Source organism: Dreissena polymorpha, chromosome 7, assembly GCF_020536995.1.
Source record: "Dreissena polymorpha isolate Duluth1 chromosome 7, UMN_Dpol_1.0, whole genome shotgun sequence".
In the NCBI taxonomy this organism is placed as follows: Eukaryota; Metazoa; Mollusca; class Bivalvia; order Myida; family Dreissenidae; genus Dreissena; species Dreissena polymorpha.
Genome location: NC_068361.1, coordinates 4,025,647 through 4,044,299, shown reverse-complemented (window position 1 = coordinate 4,044,299; position 18,653 = coordinate 4,025,647).

Sequence of the window (18,653 nt, the reverse complement as noted above, 5' to 3'; positions counted from 1 at the left end):
AGGAAAGTCGACGATCGGGAATATCATGCGAAAAAAGTATGTTTACATGTCTCGTTGGTTGTTCTTATGTAATACAATATGAATGAATGTTTAAATATAAATAAGCTATTAAAATTTGCTGAAAGTGTGTGTTTTTTCCACATTATGCTATGTAATTGACCTTCTAAAAGTAAAATAGTCGATTTCCCCTCTAAACCGGAATCCTCTCTAAACCGTAATTTCCGCTCGGTCCCGGAGGTGTCAGGTTTAGAGGGGTTCCACTGTATTCGGCGTTTCAAATCACTGGAATCTTGATCACGTGGTAAGAAATGTGCGTGTGAGGAGACGCACGTGCGTAAGTTGCGACAAGTTGACGAATCCGTTTTGTTCATTCAAAACTTCTATCTAATTGCTGTTAAATCGACGTATTATGTACCAACAATATCATGTTTGTAGCCTGTAATGAAACGTCATGTTTTGCACAGTGCTCGTGGTGCGGTACCGATGTATACAAAATGCAAATCACTCAATTGTGTAAGTACCACTAGTATTAACAATACGATGTGATGCATAACGGATAGATTTCATTGATCGATACCAAGCGATATTAACACGTGTGCGCTCGTACACTCATTAATTCTGGATGATCTAATGAGCCTCGTTTTGGGAAAATGGGGCTAAATGCATGTGCGTAAAGTGTCCGTACATGTTAATATGGAACGACACTTTTCACTTAAACTACATTTTCTCCAATAAGATACTTCATTTAAGCGACGCTAACATGCGTTAAGACTGGTTTTCGCCAAACGCGGCTATTAGGTTTCGTGTGATCGCAAAATACTCATGTTTGCGTATTTGCCTTTGCTTTTGGGGATTGCTCATTATGTAAATATTTGAATATGTACTTCATAGATAGCATGTATGAATATGTGTATATGTTTGACATATAAAGATATAAATGTACATATAAATATGCTTGAATATATCATATATAATACATATATTTGTGCGATGGATTCATATTGTATTCACGTTGAAAATAAAACAAACGTGAAATAGATTTATTTAAAATAAGCAGGAATGATTGATGAAAAACCTTGCCATTCTTTTATTCTAAATCTCATCTGTAAGGATTCAATATTCATATAGATATTTTCAAGTACAACCGTGTCTCGTGCAGTCCATATATTTACGAAAGGGAGACAAACGCGCTTTAAGATAACTACAAGCATACAGCAAGTTGTCTCCATTCTTTAAGCAGACCAGTGAATATCTAATGACCAAAAAACGTTTTTCTAACCGCATGCACACATACGTATTCAAAATTAAAGTCACAGCAAGTACCCTACAGAGAATTTAGTCTTAAAATGAATGGAGAGTGTAGAATTGAACATCAAAAATATTTAAAACACCATAACTTGAACAAGACAGTAGCTGGAAAAAAATTCTTGCTGTCTTTAAATTATTTTGAATGTAAACAGTATTATTGCATCAGATATATCAAAAACTATTTTGTATAAACTATTTGCACTTTGCTCAAATACATTGTTCTTGACTGTGACTGAAATAATAATGAAATAACATATGTTTGTAATTATAAATTGAAATAAATCATTTATTCATGCACAGCTGTACAAATTAATGTTTAACAGCTAAAGGAAATTACGCATTAAGCATTTCACATCAAACTCTACAAAATTAACATTTCAAATTAAACATTTCACATTCCACCGTTCACATTGAACTATTGTTTCGTTTACAATAACAAGTCAACATTAAACATTTCACACGAAACATTTACCATTCAATGTTTTACATTTAACTTTTCATATATACCTTTTCAAAGTCAACTGTTCACTTTAAACTCTTGTCTCATTCACAAGACCCGTTTTTTAGTTAAACGTTAACGTCGCCCCAAATTTGGGGGCCAGATAGCAGCTCTGCCTTTGCTCCAGATCGTCAAGGGAAACACCGGAAGGGATTCCTCGTCAAGGACGATAATCTGGTGAGAATTATCGTATTCAAGTAGCGGTTCTTTGGGGGCCGACCGGTATAAACAGTGTAGTTGTAGGATGGAAGGGAGCTTTTCAGGTTGCTTACCAGTACCAAATGGTGAAAATTGGGCCTTTTAGAATTCAACATTGTAAGAAATGTCTGTCTTCAAATTAACTTGATTCAATAGGGGACTACAAACACATCAAAATGCTATTTAAACGGAACCTGTACTTAAGGCAGGTTTATAGGTATATATCCAAAAAACAAAAACAAAAAATATATATATATATATATATATATATATATATATATATATATATAATTCACGGATAAAATACAAAATAAACTATTTGATACATCAACTGCAAAATTAAGCTTCAAAAACAAAATGGGTAAAATGAAATCTATACTGACTGTATTATTAAATTCTTAGCAAATTTGCGTAAATGGTTTTCAAGCGCACGCAATAACAACATATACAATTCAGCAGTCAGATTCATGAAATCGTATCTCGACAATAGCAAGTCAGGTTGACATATGAAGCAACCTCTTAACGAAATAAATGTGCGGACGTTTGATCATATAACACAAGCCTGCTTAACATATTTTCAACCCTCTTATTTTGAAATGAACATCTTCATGACGTACAAGCTAATGTAGAGCATAGTTCAAGGGTGCATCGTTTCGTAGTATCGATGAAACGTTCCCAAAAATACTTTTAATTAGAAAGTACAACAACACATCTTTACACTTAATGGATAAGTATTGACATGTTGTTTTCTTATATTGACAGACATATTAAACCTGCTTTCACTTTAACTTTTTGTTGATTTGGGTTACAATTCTTACATTAAGGCATGTCCAACAAAACACATATGGACATAGTTTAAGACCCTAGATAGCATTCAACATGTGGATACGATTTTACGAGAGCTCACTTGTTTGGAAAAATATTTTATCGTGAAATGTAATCAATGTTTTAAATCAGTACTTTATCATCGTTTCGTCGTTTTATATACATTATAGGAACAATACAACATTTTCACAATTTTATATGAACTGTTTGTTAACGAAATTTACTTTTCCAATATATTCTGCCAAACAATAAATCTCAATAACCAACAGACAATTACTCCTTACATCTACATTTGTGAGTTTCAAGTGCAAGTCAAATGGCGTTTGATATGTGTACTTGTTTTACATCAACATACCAGTCCGTACATTCTGTAGATCATTTACTCGACCCCCTTACATAATCATCTTCATGCTAACCTCCCTCACAATCTCCGTAATACGTCTGTCTAATGCCTGTATAATAACATCCGTCTCTACATCAAAGCCGAATGCGATTCTGTTCGGGCATATCAGCCCCAACATCTCCATCTCTCTTTTCCTCCCGCTGTACCATCGTAGTGACTCAGGGTGAGCTATGTTGGCTTGTCGTATCTTCGGTAGTCTCAATATCATCATCGGACCTTCGGTCATCATATCATTAATAGTCGCTATCCAAGAAAGCTTCTGCTCATGCTCCAGAGCACATGCTGCCATCAGATTTCGCTCCGGAATCATGTAATATGGCAGCTCCTTCGTATCTATAGCAACTCTTAGTGCATATAATCCTTCATCCAGCCAGTGGAACAGACTTATTTCATTAAACAATGATTGGGGGTTATTTTCTGCTATCCATAATACAATATTTTTCACTATAAACGATGTAACCTCTTTCTTACAAGGTTTTAGTACATCATTCTACACCATTTTTAATAAAACATACAGTTTCACTTGAGTGTCATGGAGATTGTTTACCAGTACGTTTTCTCAGGTGTTGAAAAACATTCTCCATTCAACATGTTCATAATCGCTGCCTTTGACCCCAACAGGAGGAACAAATGCTCCGAGTGATACAACCTCCTGAACAACGTCAGATGTTGGCCAGTTGCGATGTCTTGCCACCCATCTTGTAAGGATGTTGAGGCAGTAAAAGTGAAGTGCACCCACTATATCTCTATGATAAAAACCATTAATTGTTACTGGCGCAGACGGTCCCGCACGCTCATGTCCCACACTTGATTCGTGATGTAGTGAGTTCAACCACTGATTAACATATAAGTCACTGCTTAATAGTCCACTACCATATCCATCATCACACAAGGCATTGTACACCACTGTAGAAATATCTGTACCGTGTCTCTCAAGTAGCAATCTACAGTGTCCATGGTAACTAATACGACTACAGGATCTAAATATGCCTTTCTCGCCAGGAACAATACTTGAATCAACACCTTCTTCTAAACATATTGCATGATTTGTAACACACTTTACGTCTGTATCACTCTCCAGATAGCTGGTAAGACCCTCAGCCTTCCTACCTGTGGTGATCCACGTTACCATTCCATGCGACCGTGCAGTTATATGCCTTTTCCAAGCCTTGAATGCGTCTATCCGAGCCTGTCGGATGTGAAACCCATAGCCGAGACAATTCATCAAAGTACATGTCTCTGCAGACACTTGTTCAAATTGAAAATCAAATGTGTTTTAATAAATTATATACAAACTGATATGCATGTATAGAGAATAACAGTCTACTGTCACATTTTGTAATACAGTAAGTGAGCCTTAGAAACAAAATAACGGCAAGCCTTGCAAACTAGATTTTTCTTTTGTGCCGAGCCTGGTATATAGAACGATAGGAGAGTAACCTGTTATTCTCTTTACAAGATGTCCAACACAAGGATTTGATTATTTCAGGGACCTGCCCACCCTTTAGGTTAACCGACAAAATTGAAAAAAGGTTCAGATTTGCAATTATTTGCTGTAGTTATATACTATTCGAAGAAGCAATAATACTGAACATTTACCATACTCTAATAATATCCATTACATGCATCTTTTAACGATTTAAACACCTGAAAATTATAAATCAATGCTAACGCGAAACGATTGAATAATTTGGAGTGTTTTCTTGTCATTGTTTTTATTTTGTGACAAGGCGTGTATTGCTTATAAAAAGTATAAAATACATAATCCTCTATATACGCATGGATGGTAGATTGGTTTAAGCACTACACTTTTATCCAATTGTCGGTGTTTCGCGCTCATGTAAGTTTAACTTTTTTTAATGTGATTATTGTTTTATACTTTAACTCTTTATTTCGATATTTACATATATCAATTAGAAGCATGTAATGACAAATGTCAAAACATGACAAAATCTGTGAACAAATCCCATTTTAACATTATGTGATGAAAAAACTGAAATATACTCATATGTACAATATATAAAAACCAAAGCCTGTGTTTAAATATCAATAAAATTAATTACGGTTTTAATATAAAGAATACTAACTCGACGGACCATCTTACCAGATATTGACTGCTGGACACAGTGCCCTGTCTAGGGACCCATCCTTTTACATCACGTCTGGTGCCTCCATCAGCCATGAGTGCTGTAGATGTATTCACCAAATAGCGGATGAATTTACATCAATATCACATGTTTATAGTGATATGTTGGCGGTATATGCGTAACAATGTCTGCACAAATATACAGTTGTTTTACAGGAAATATATATATATATATATATATATATATATATATATATATATATATATATATATATATATATATATATATATATATATATATATATATATATATATATATATATATATATATATATATATGTATATATGTGTGTGTGTGTAAACAGATCTGCATTGACATGTCTGCACCACCTTATATGTGGAAATAAAATAAATACGAGAAGTACCGTAATTATACCGCAAATTTGATGTTGCGTTTAAGTAATATGTCATTGAAAAGTACGAATATGTGTGCATATGCTCGTATCCTACTACATTAAATCTGCATTAATGTATAATTACAACTAAAATAATACTATAGTATTCGTGCGGATATTGTGTGCTGAAATAAGTGACTATCTGATGCGATTAATACATTTATGATTAATGGGCTGCATACGTCTTGAATGCATTTGTTTATCATTTAATTTTAAAGGTCTTCAAATTATAAGTACAACTGAACGTCCTTATTAATTGAATAGCTTTATATAATAATAACTCCTGACCTCAGACAGAACCCATTATTAGCAATCGAAACAGTTGACAGTAATCATGCAAGATGTTCCAGGATATTGCATGCCACTGCCACTATACGCGTATAAGAGGGATAAAACATGCAAGTTTTTAAGATGGGTGTCATATAGTACACTTGAAATACACGGAATAACGTAAGTTGTTAAGATGGGTGTCATATAGTCCAATTGAAATACACGGAATAACGTAAGTTGTTAAGATGGGTGTCATATAGTCCAATTGAAATACACGGAATAACGTAAGTTGTTAAGATGGGTGTCATATAGTCCAATTGAAATACACGGAATGACGTAAGTTGTTAAGATGGGTGTCATATAGTCCAATTGAAATACACGGAATGACGTAAGTTGCTGAAGCAGCTTTAGTATCTCAGTGATGCAAGTAAGTGAAAACAGACCCACTGGCGGATTTCGTTCGGCTCAAACATTATACAAGAGTTGATAAAAAAATAACTCAACGGTGTATTAGATGAGTTTATACGACCTCAAGTCCATCACCTATAGTAAGAACAAACATGCACGGTGCTCTAGCTCTGTTTGTACGACCCCTATAGGAATCACACACCTGCAAAAAACAACACACACGTTGTTTTAGCGGCGGTTATACATTTATGCAATCTACGTTTCAGTAAGAACAAATGCGCTCTATTGTAGTTTATACGACTCTATGCAATTCACGCATCGGTAATAACAAACACTAGCGTTTATCTAGCGATGGTCATTCGACCCTTGTCGACCAACCACGCAGGGAGCATAAGCAGGCGTTTGGACCGTAGTAAGGCTTCCGCAGATGTGTCAGATAACTTCAAGTACATCTAGACACTAACCTGAAAAACATTTATTCTAACATATTTGACAAAAATAAAATTATATACGTTGTATTACAAAATAAACTAACAACACAACACTAACAGTAACAGAATATAACCGTGTATAGTTAAATTGGATCTGTTTCTAATCTTTCGAAAAATATAACCTTTCGCCACATAAAATTAGGCCTGATTTAATCCAAGCAACAACTAACAAGAAACTCGCTGTATGCCAATTTTTAAAATTTAATCAGCAGGCCCAATTTTACACATTCCATTAGTAAAAGGAAGTTTTTGTTAAATCATAAATTATTTTCTTTCCAAAACAAACAACAAAACAAATACTACTGTCGTTTCAAATGATAAAAAGTGCACATGCGATAATCTTCTTCGCCATTATTATCATGTGTTGTCTATCAAACATTTTTTTTTATTCATTTTAAAGCATATTTTGTATACATACATGTCTTTCATTTGCAATCAATGGTGTTAACAAATTATACAGAAATATGCCTTATAATGTTTTTTAGACCTTGGTTTGTAAAATTACAATCAGTGAGAACGGGATGTGTTCTAATATATATAATAATCAATGATGTTATAAGATTAAAAAAGAAAAAAAACTAAAATGAATATATGAAAAGATAAACTAACATAAAGATAGTAGTATATTTAAGTGGACAAGCATTATGAAAATTTAATTCGATTCCATTTTTGTTCAAAAATATGCAATGTATCATTACTGAGGGCTATTTCTTTCTCAATCTGGATTTTTAATTTCAGGCTATGTATAAAACAATTAAAATTTAATAATTGTTTCTTGTATTTCATGTTTAAGATAAAAAGTTTCATCAATATGATAATAAAATTCACAATATTATTACCATCAATGGATTTTAATGAGTTAATTCCAAACTAACATTTGAGAGGGATAGTTTAATGTTTAGTTGCTGTTGGCCAAGAAAGGATGTCAACTGATTCCAGATAGGTTGGATGTATTTGCACTCCCAAAATAGATGTTCTATAGTTTCGATATTTTCACCGCAGAAGTCTCATAAATTAGAGTTAGATAATTTGCATTTAAAAAGATATTTATTGGTCGCGATAATTCGATGTAGGTATTTGAACTGAAAGTTTCTTAGTGTGATGTCGATTGTTGTTTTGTATGACATAGTAAATATTTCTTTCCAGTTTAATTCATGCTCTTGGAATATACTTTGCCATTTTATTTGGAATTTGGGTAGTTCGTTAATCTTGTTGTTTATTTGTATTCTGTATAATAGTTTGTTCGGTTTTTGTTTTGTTGTGAGTTTTTCTAGAAAATGAGTTCTAATGTTTTGCGTGTTGTTTTGTTTTATAATAGATTTTATATGTGATGGAATACTTTTGATCAGCGTGTAATACATAAAGAAGTCTGTTGTTGGGATTTCATACAAGTAGCATATATTATGAAAGGAATAAAATTCGTTTATTCGGTTATCAAACAGTTGATCGACATACTTTATGCTCTTTCAAACAAGTTTTTATAAAAGAATGTGCTATCATTTGCGTTTATGTTTTTATTATTCCATAACATTATTTTGCTGTTACTTTTTTCTTCTAACATATCTGTGACTTTACTCCAAGCTGATAGTATATTAGATACAAATATATTCTTTTTTGTTATATCAAGTATTAGAGACTCACTAATATTACATTCAAAAATTAAAGAGCCACCATATTTGGCTAGTGTTTGTTAACAACGCCCATTTACTCTTGGTTGTGGTATCTAATATACGTTTGACTCAACTGGATTTGATTGAATTTATGAACGAATAAATGTCAATCAGTTGTAGACCTCCAAGCTCTACAGGTTGTATTAATTGTATTCGTTTTATTTTGTCGGGTTTGCCATCCCATAAAAAATCAAATATTGATGTTTTTATATCTTCAATGATTTTATTATCTGGGTTTGGAAGAACGGTAAGTACATATATTAATTTCGGTAGTGCGAAAGTTTTTAATACAGTTATTTTTCCAATTAAGGTTAGTTTTCTATGTTGCCATGATTTAAGACAGTTTTTGAATTTTTGTAGTTTGGGTAATATGTTTTTTAATATGGTTTCATTCTCATTGTTTGAGAATGTTATGCCTAACGTTGATGCCTCGTTTGCTGTCCAATTGAAGTTCATTTCCGTTTTAAGATGAATATTTGAATGCCTGTAATTACCTACTTTTAGCACAGTGCATTTACATGTGTTTAATTTTAGTCCTGATACGTTTCCAAACAGGGTCAGTGATTCTATTAAGTTGTTAAAGGAGCAAGGATTGTTAGTGCAAAAATAAGTTGCGTCATCGGCGAATAATGACTGTTTGATTTCTTCGCCTGGTTTAACGACTATACCGTTTATGTTTGGGTTAGATTGTATATAATGAGATAGGAATTCTATACATATAATAAATAACGACGATGAGAGTGGACATCCCTGTCTAACACCTCTTTCGATATTAAAACTGTCAGAGGAAACCCCATTATTTATAATTATACTACTTATGTCACTATAAAAAAGTTTCACCCATTTTATCATATTTCTCCAAAGTTCATTTTCTCTAAACATGTGAACATAAAGGAATGGTCAATGGAGTCAAATGCTGTTTCAAAGTCTGCAAAGAATATAAGACCTGATTTATTTGTGCTATTGAAGTAATTAATGCATTCTTGTATCAATCGTACATTTTCGCCGATATAGCGTCCTTTTATAAATCCGGATTGTGAACTTGAAATAATAGAAGGTAATATTTTTTTTAATTCTGTTTGCGATGCTTTTTGTTGCAATTTTATAGTCATTGTTTAATAAACTTATAGGGCGCCAATTTGATAAGGTTTCTAGGTTTTTTCCAGGTTTAGGGATAAGTGATATGATACCTTGTTTTTTCAGAACAGTTAGATTTCCATTATTGAAAGAGTAGTTTAGGGAGTTGATTAAATATGTTTTAATCTCATTCCAAAATATTTTGCAAAATTCAATTGTTATACCATCTGATCCCGGACTTTTATTATTCTGCATTTTTTAAGTGTCATCCCACATTCGTATTCAGTAAGGAGTCCTTCACATTAGTGTTTTTCATTATCATTAAGAGTTGATTGAGGAGTATTGAAATTTGTGTTGGTTGAGGTTTGCTTCTTTTTATAGAGGTTTTCATAAAATAATCGTTGTTCTTCTAGAATCTGTATCCTTATGGTTACTTCAATATCGTTTACGACAAGTTTGTGAATTGTTTTTTGTTCACTTTTACGTTTTTCAATGTTTGCAAAATATTTTGTTCATTGTGTTCTACGTGTTTAGCCCTCGCCCTTAGGATTATTCCATTTAGTTTTTCATGATAAATGTCTTCTAACACTTGTTTTTTTAACGGAGTTCACTTTCAATACTGGCTTTGTTGATGATATTAGTGTTATGTAGTTGTGTTTGTAATTTTTCTATATCATGTAGTGATTTTTCTTCAAGTTTGCGTGTTTCTTTTTGTTTGAATGATGTGTATCTTATTGTTGTATTGCGTATGTTACCTTTTATAATCTCCCATAAAGTATTTGGGTTTGCATCATTGTTGTTTTGTATGGTGTATGTTATATCCTGTTTTATTTGGGTTTGATATTGAGCATCTAATAATATGCTGTTATTTATTTTAAAATAGCCCGGCCCTCGTTCTGGTTGAATGTTGTTTAGTTTAAGAGCAACAAGGGAGTGGTCAGTCATGAAACCTGGTTTGATGCAACAATTGTCGATAATGATTCCGATTTATGAAAGTAGTCTAGCCTGCAATATATAGTTGGTTTGGAGTTGAAATGCCATGTAAAATTGCACTCGGATGGATTTAATGTACGCCAAATATCTAACAAGTTACAATTTTCAATTATGCCATTCAACAATGTCCTATTTTTCAGATGTGTATATAAATTGCCATTTTTCTTGTCTAATATTGGATTTATTACGGTATTAAAGTATCCGCCAATTATTATGTTTTTATCTGAATTGTCATTAATAAAGGTATGCAATGATTTGTAAAAGTTACTTTCATCTAAGTTAGGACCGTAAACATTAATTAATGTTATTTGTGTTTCGTGTATTGTAATGTCAAGGCTCGCTAGTCTTCCAGGTATTATGTCTTTGAAGTTGCTGACTTTTATATTTGAGTTATTTTTTATAAGAAATGTGATTTTTTGTTTGTTTGTGTGATGTCCACTCAGATAAATATCACCATCCCATTCGTGCATCAATGATTCAATAACAGTGTCCGTCAAATGATTTTCTTGTAGTAGGCATATATTATATTTCTTTTCTTTTAACCATTTGAACATTTTTATACGTTTTTCTTTGTTGTTTAGCCCTTTTACATTAAGTGTACATATTTTAATACTCATAAAGAATGTGGTTATAATAAATGATATGTAATCACATGCTTGTCCATTTAGATACTATCTCAGAAAGATGAATAAACATATTCATGCTATTAAATATGAATATGGGCTAACATGTTAAATCTATAGTGTACAAGACATCTTATGGTACTTAATCTGCACATAATTGGTGAGTTGCTGACGATAATATTAAACATGTTGTACATGCAAGTATTCTTAATATAATAATAAGTCTTTCCATACATACTTAAGATAAACATAGTGTTTTTTAAATAAAACATATAAGTATACATCAGTCATTACACAATTGTTGTCAAAGTATGCCTCTCCTTTAAGTATTTGCTTTAAATAATACGAAAATATGCGACAGTCGTTAAAGGATCAGTTTTTATTAACTTGACAAAGATGTTGATTCAGTTGATTCATATAAGAAAAATATTAATACACTGATTTCTGATGTGTCGCCTACCTATTATCGAAAGGCAAAAAATATATAGGTTAGGCATCAGAGGTGTATTACATTTTAAATCACATAATTTGCAGTAATGTGATATAAAGGAAATGCACGATTACAAAAATTATTCAATGTTTGACAAATTAAGTTAATAACTCGTTCAATATTAAGTATTGTTCAATCATCTATGTAATAAATAATGTAAGCAGTGTAAATAAATAATATTTCAACATATTTATAAGGAAAAACAAAACACACTATTAGTAATTTTACCACTTAAACCCTTAAACATTATTGATTGTTTATAAAGTTTAGCAATACAATTGTTTCGTGTCTAATATACATATTCATTAAAGTGTCATTAATACATATATTTATATGCATATTTCAAATATACATATTAGGTCTATTTATATCACTATATTTATCGACAATTACATTTCGAACATTCATAGTGCGTTCAAGACATATAACTAGTGATTCGACAAAAATATAAATGTGTACGTTATCACTTATTCTATTAGTTAGATTCTTGACCGATTTTGATTGTTGATATATTGTAACAATACAGTTATTTACATTTACAAATATTGATTATTGTTACACTATTACAATAATTATATTTCGATTCACACTCTAAATGTACATGTTTGTTTGTTATGCTTTGTAACTAGTCCTTAATTGACGTGTACACTTATAAAGCATGTGCTGGTTTAAGCTTATTATTATGTTTGTATTGATTTAAAAGTTAACTTTTAATATTTATTTTGAGTTGAATGCATAAATGAAATGGACACATTAATTACTTACTGCAATAATTAAATGCATACACAATGTTGTGCATTGTAAAAAAACATGCTATCTTCTAAGATACATATTAGTTTTAGTGTTACTTATACATTTATTCACATATACTGTTCCAATTAAAGCATGGATAGAAGTGATATACACATATATATATATATATATATATATATATATACGTGTGCATTCCATGTGTGTATATAAAGTTAAATATTGTCAATACAACTATAACTGCTTTTGTCTACATGACTTTCCTTTAATAAATATTGTGTAAAAAGGTATATAACTAGTAATAAAAAAATATGAGAATGTTTGCCTGTTATAACTTGTATGTACTACTCGACACTTTTACATTAATATATATTGTTCATGTATTATTACACTTCATTTGTTTACATATACACTTTTAGTTTACATATTGGTTCAAGTGCTATTTTTTATTCATTCACCTGTGCATTTCAAAGTATTTACTATCCGTGACCATAGTGTTCATGGTAATTGCTTTTAAATCTAGTGTGCAAACTTCTCGAGTTTCTCGTGGTTTATACTATATAACTGTCCTTGCTGTCTTATCATTTTTGTATACTGTTCATCAAAGTTTTGCATACGAGTTTTAGCGCGAAGTTGGCCAGGGTAGATCTGTCCAGTAGTGGAACTGCTCTGGTGACACTTTGTGTATATGTTCGTTTACGTCTCTATAGTAGATTATACCATCACGGGACCATGCGGATGTCACTAAGTCCGTCTGTTTTTTTCCCACGCATGCGAATACATGAGCAAACATTCTACTTAAACATAATCTCTAGTCAATTAACGCAGGTACACATTAACTTAAAAATGAATTTTTGTTGTTGTGGACTTGGTACTCGTGCAAAAAGGAAAACATACTTGGAAACAACACACCAAAATAACCGAACAATCGTGATTTTTGTGATACATTAACACAACATTTAACAGCTTCTTTTTATGTGGGATCCAAAGTCCAAAATCAGTTGCTGTAAAATATTTAGCACTATTTATTTCTAAGACTTTGTGTCAAAGTTCATGTCGCTTCGTATCCCATTACAGCTATTTGCAACAACAAACTGACACTTTGCTGCCCGCTCCAAAACCATATATTCACATGCCCAACTTACCGAGTACAAATGTGGACAGTTTCAATAATCATATTAAGTTAGTGAAGATTCGTATATCAGTGCACAGATTGTTTCCACGAAACGTACTGGCAAACGAGTCGTCTCTCACTAATGACATCTTATTGAAATGTCTCATGGCAATTAATTAAGTAAGTCGGTTTATTTGAACGCACTACAGGCATAACAGTCGTTACCTTCTAACGTGAGCTTATTGTTAGGTCACCAGGCAATTCATAACTAAGCAGCCGTAGCTTTTGATGTTTTGTCCATCAAATGCAAAATTAACCCATTTATGCCTAGTGGACTCTCCCATCCTTCTAGATTGGATCAATTAATTTACAAAATTAGGGATGTTTATTATATTTATTATGCTCCCCCCCCAAAAAAAAAATGGGGGAGCATATAGTCGCCGCTTCGTCCGTCCGTTCGTGTGTCCGTCCGTGCACAATTTTTGTCTGGGTTATTTCTCAGCAACTAATGACCGGAATTCAATGAAACTTTATTGGAAGCTTCACTACCAAGAGGAGATGTGCATAATATCAGCGGGTTCTGGTCGAATGATTTTTTCACAGAGTTATGGCCCTTTGAAATTTTCCATTAACTGTACATATAGTGCAATTCGGTTTACAGTCAACTCGTACCTATGTCAACTCGCACGGTAGTCAACTCGCACGTTGTTTGGTCAACTCGCACGGAAGTCAACTCGTACCTAAGTCAACTCGCACGATAGTAAAACTATTGATGTGTCAATGGAATCTAAATGAGTAATTTATGCATAAACACAAATGGGAAACACTTTCAGAGTTTTGTTTAACACTTGTTAGTACAATATTTTCACAAAATAACACTTTTTTCACACAATATTGTTTACACGATAATTACATTATCGGAACATTATAACAGACCTTAAAAGTACTATTAAAAATATTTATTTTAACTATTATTTTAATTTGTATTACAATATTAACACACATTATGTAAGGAATTGTGCAGCTTATTTTCTGGTAACAATATATAAAATCAATACAAGTTTACGCACTTGCGTTAAGACCCGGTTTCCCAAATCACTACTCATTTTGTAAGCACATTTTCCATTTGGAAGTTCAAATCATGCATGTAATTTATGAAGTTGTATAAATATTTAATACATTTACAAATAGGAAATAGCAAATGGAATCAATGAACAAATAATCCAAAAATATAAAAGAAAACTAACAGCAAGCAAATATTTCCATATCGCATGCAATTAACCTATATCGTTGGATATATATCTATATAAAAAAAAATGTGTTGATGCAAATATTTATGTTGTTTTGAACTAGAAATATGGTAGAAATAATATTTGTAATTTAATGAATAGGACATTGATACCGATAATCGAAGAGCGGATAATTCTATTAATTATTAAGAACGTAATAATTTGTCATACAAGAATTAATTAAGATCCCGTTACTTATGCTATAACAATTTATACGCATATAACTTATTGCGCACACAATCATAGGAAAAAAAAACAATTTTACAAGAATCAAATGTGTATTTAGTTCATACTTTAATAAAATTGCCCAACATTTTTAAAATTTGAACATGAGTTACGGTTCTACATTAATAATTAAATATTAAATTGTATAGCGTGAAAAATAATATATTTATTTTAGTATTCCATACTACAGCCTTATCTCTAGGCAACCCTTATCAGTAATAGCATTATCTACCCCTGATAACCAGTACCCTCATTATCTTTTAAAGACTGACGGATAAGTTGTTTATTGTAATCTTAAAGGTGAGAAATAGGATACTAGTATGGTGTTTTCAGGTATTGTTACTTTGTTGACTGACTGGGAAGCTTCACTACCAAGAGGAGATGTGCATATTATCAGCGGGTTCTGGTCGGATGATTTTTCACAGAGTTATGGCCTTTTGAAATTTTATATAAAAAACATTCTTGTCCCCCCCCCCTCCCAACTACTGTGCCCTCAAGACATTTCCTTTTATCTGAATATAATTATAGTGCAATATTGTGACCAAAAAACCTTTGGGGAGCATCACCCGTCTCCGACGGTTTCTTGTTTCTATATTTAGAATATTTCTTACAGAAATTCCTTTAAGCAAACAACGCAGACCCAGATGAGACGCCGCATCATGCGGCGTCTCATCTGGGTCTACGATGTTTGCCAAGGCCTTTTTTTCTAGACGCTAGGCATAAATGGGTTAATAAACACAACTACGTGTATAGATCGTAAATGCGCACGATAATAAAGAATTGAACAAACACGTTAATCAAACAAGAAATGGAAGAATACACACAAGTATGTATGTCATTTCAAACGATTTAACAAAATTTGCCACTGTTAAAGAGAGGAAATACACGTGGTAGTATGTATAATAAGAAAAACTATTGCCAGTGTAAACAAAAAAAAATGTCATGTAAGCCCTACCTAATTATTTAAAGTAGAGCTCAAAACATTATTCTGTTTTAACATGCAGTTTATACACACGTCTGTTACAATTTTGAAGTATTGTTTTGTATACTTCTAGAATGCATGCAAAACCTGGAAGAATGCTGTGCCATTATGTTGTCATATGACGACTTGCCATATGCGGCGTCGCATTGTTTCGACAAAATGCTGCACACCACCGTTTTAAAGCAGCCAGTGCATATTTAACCATTGAAAAATTCCAAAATACAGACTGTATTTTGCAAAGTCGCACCATACTGATTGCTAAAATAATAATTCATGTCCGATTTGAGGTGATGTGTAGGTTTTTTTAAATTAAATGTCTTTACCCTTAAAACTGTTTCTTATGGTAACTGGACTGCGATTCAGTAAATTTGACTAATACAATGCGCAAACTAGTACATTACTAGCCTCGACCGCTTTCTTGGGATGATGATTAAAATTAAAATAGCGTCTACATAGTGTACGGTTGAGAAAAGTCTAGACCTTAGACGGACGTTAGACCCCAGCTTTCTCTGTTGCATGGCTACATATTTATATCATTGCATTTTTAAGTTATTACAACACGAGGCATACACAAATAAATCAGAAATACAAAACAATATAAAGAAGTGTGAAACTCCAGCTGCTGGAGCAGTATTGCATTCTCATTATAGACAATTAGTTGGTCCTTTATTTAAGGCAAGTGACCAATTGCAAAAACAGAACGAAACAGCACAATACGAAGCAACATACACGCATAGAAGAATGAAGCTGGGGTCACCGCCTTGGAACGGTCAATGCAAAGCATTGGGGGTTTAAACCGGTTTTAGAGCGCTCAACCTCACTTGGCCCAGCAATATTCACGATACATATAAGTGTGAATAAAATGTAATCTCATAGCATTGCAACTCAAATTAAACAACAATAAAAGGATTTACAAGTTTTACTCGCCTTAACTAGTTACTAATAAATCTTTCGGCAACCTCCGCGCAGAGAAATGACTGGGACCAGCATAGCTGGATCAAATTGTATGTAAGCGCATGGAACGACAACTCGGCGTGTAGATTGATCTTGCGGATGAAAACGCGAACTGAATAAGGGGCATAACTAAAAAAAAGATGAACTTCAATACGCATTTCTTAGTTGCAAAAGCGGCATTAATCTTTGCAAATACAAAATATCATTGTGGGATTTGCTGTCCTTATATTGATAGTAAATATTGTATGTATAAGTTTCAACAACAAAAAACAGGCGGCCGCACGGTTGAATTAAAACATGGCTTGGAGAGGGGATAAATGTCGGTATAATCTAAAAAATAAACCGGACATGAATCAACCGTCAAAAGTGTCATTTGGATATCAATAAACACCAGAGCCAATTGTATAAATCTGGATAACTCTTATCCAGCGGATAACTTTTGGTTATCTTATCATAAAATTGAAGATAACCAAAAGTTATCCGTTGGATAAGAGTTATCCAGATTTATACAATTGGTTGCAGCAAATGTAAAATGTATGATGTAAAATTGCTAATATATATGGTAAAAGGCCTTTCACGTTCATGGTAAAGAACAATGCATATATACTGTTTCCAAAATTTATATACCGGTTACGTGCACATGGTATTTTATTCCTCATATCTTATACTTTTTCTGTTCTTCACAGACATGAGAACGATTTTACAAATCTGTTTACGTGAGAAATCTTAAATGTAATCCACGTGCTGTTAACGACTGCATTTGCTTTATTGTACATGTGCATTTCATGTCCCAGAGTTAACCTTTACATGGAATTATTTTTATTGTGCGACTTCATTATTTTAAGTTCACTCTTCAGCTTAATTGACAGCATTTCAGCGTTGATTTATATTCAATTTAAAGCTTCAGTATTCAAACAAGTATCACGAACAAATCATACGTTATTATTTTTTAATCAATATAATTTGGATTCCATATTCACTTCCTTGATATTTAAGAATGACTTGGGTGTCTCTCAACTTAGATACTTACACTTTTCATCGAATAAGATATTCTAGGCTCGTTAGAAGATATTACCAGTATGACGAAAAGAAAACAAACTTCGAGAGCCATTTTCCATTACAAACATTACATATGGGCCGTGCTCTGTGAAAAAGGGGTTTAATGCATGTGCGTAAAGTGTCGTCTCAGATTAGCCTGTACAGTCCGCACAGGCTTATCAGGGACAGCACTTTCCGCTTTTATGATATTCTATGTTTAAAGAAAGTCTTTTTAGAAAAAAACAAGTTTAGGCGGAAAGTGTCGTCGCTGATAAGCCAGTGCGGACTGCACATGCCAATCTGGAGCGACACTACGCAATGCATTAAGCACCCTTTTCACAGAGCGCTGCTCATATTTTTTTAATTGTTCAAGAAAGTTTATGAAGAGTTAAGCCTATCGTGATCGCTATTGGGCTGAACTATGCCAGATCACAGGTGGTAAGCGTGTGTCTATGATATTAAATAGTGAAAACATCATTTTGAATGATAAATAATCAAAGTATAA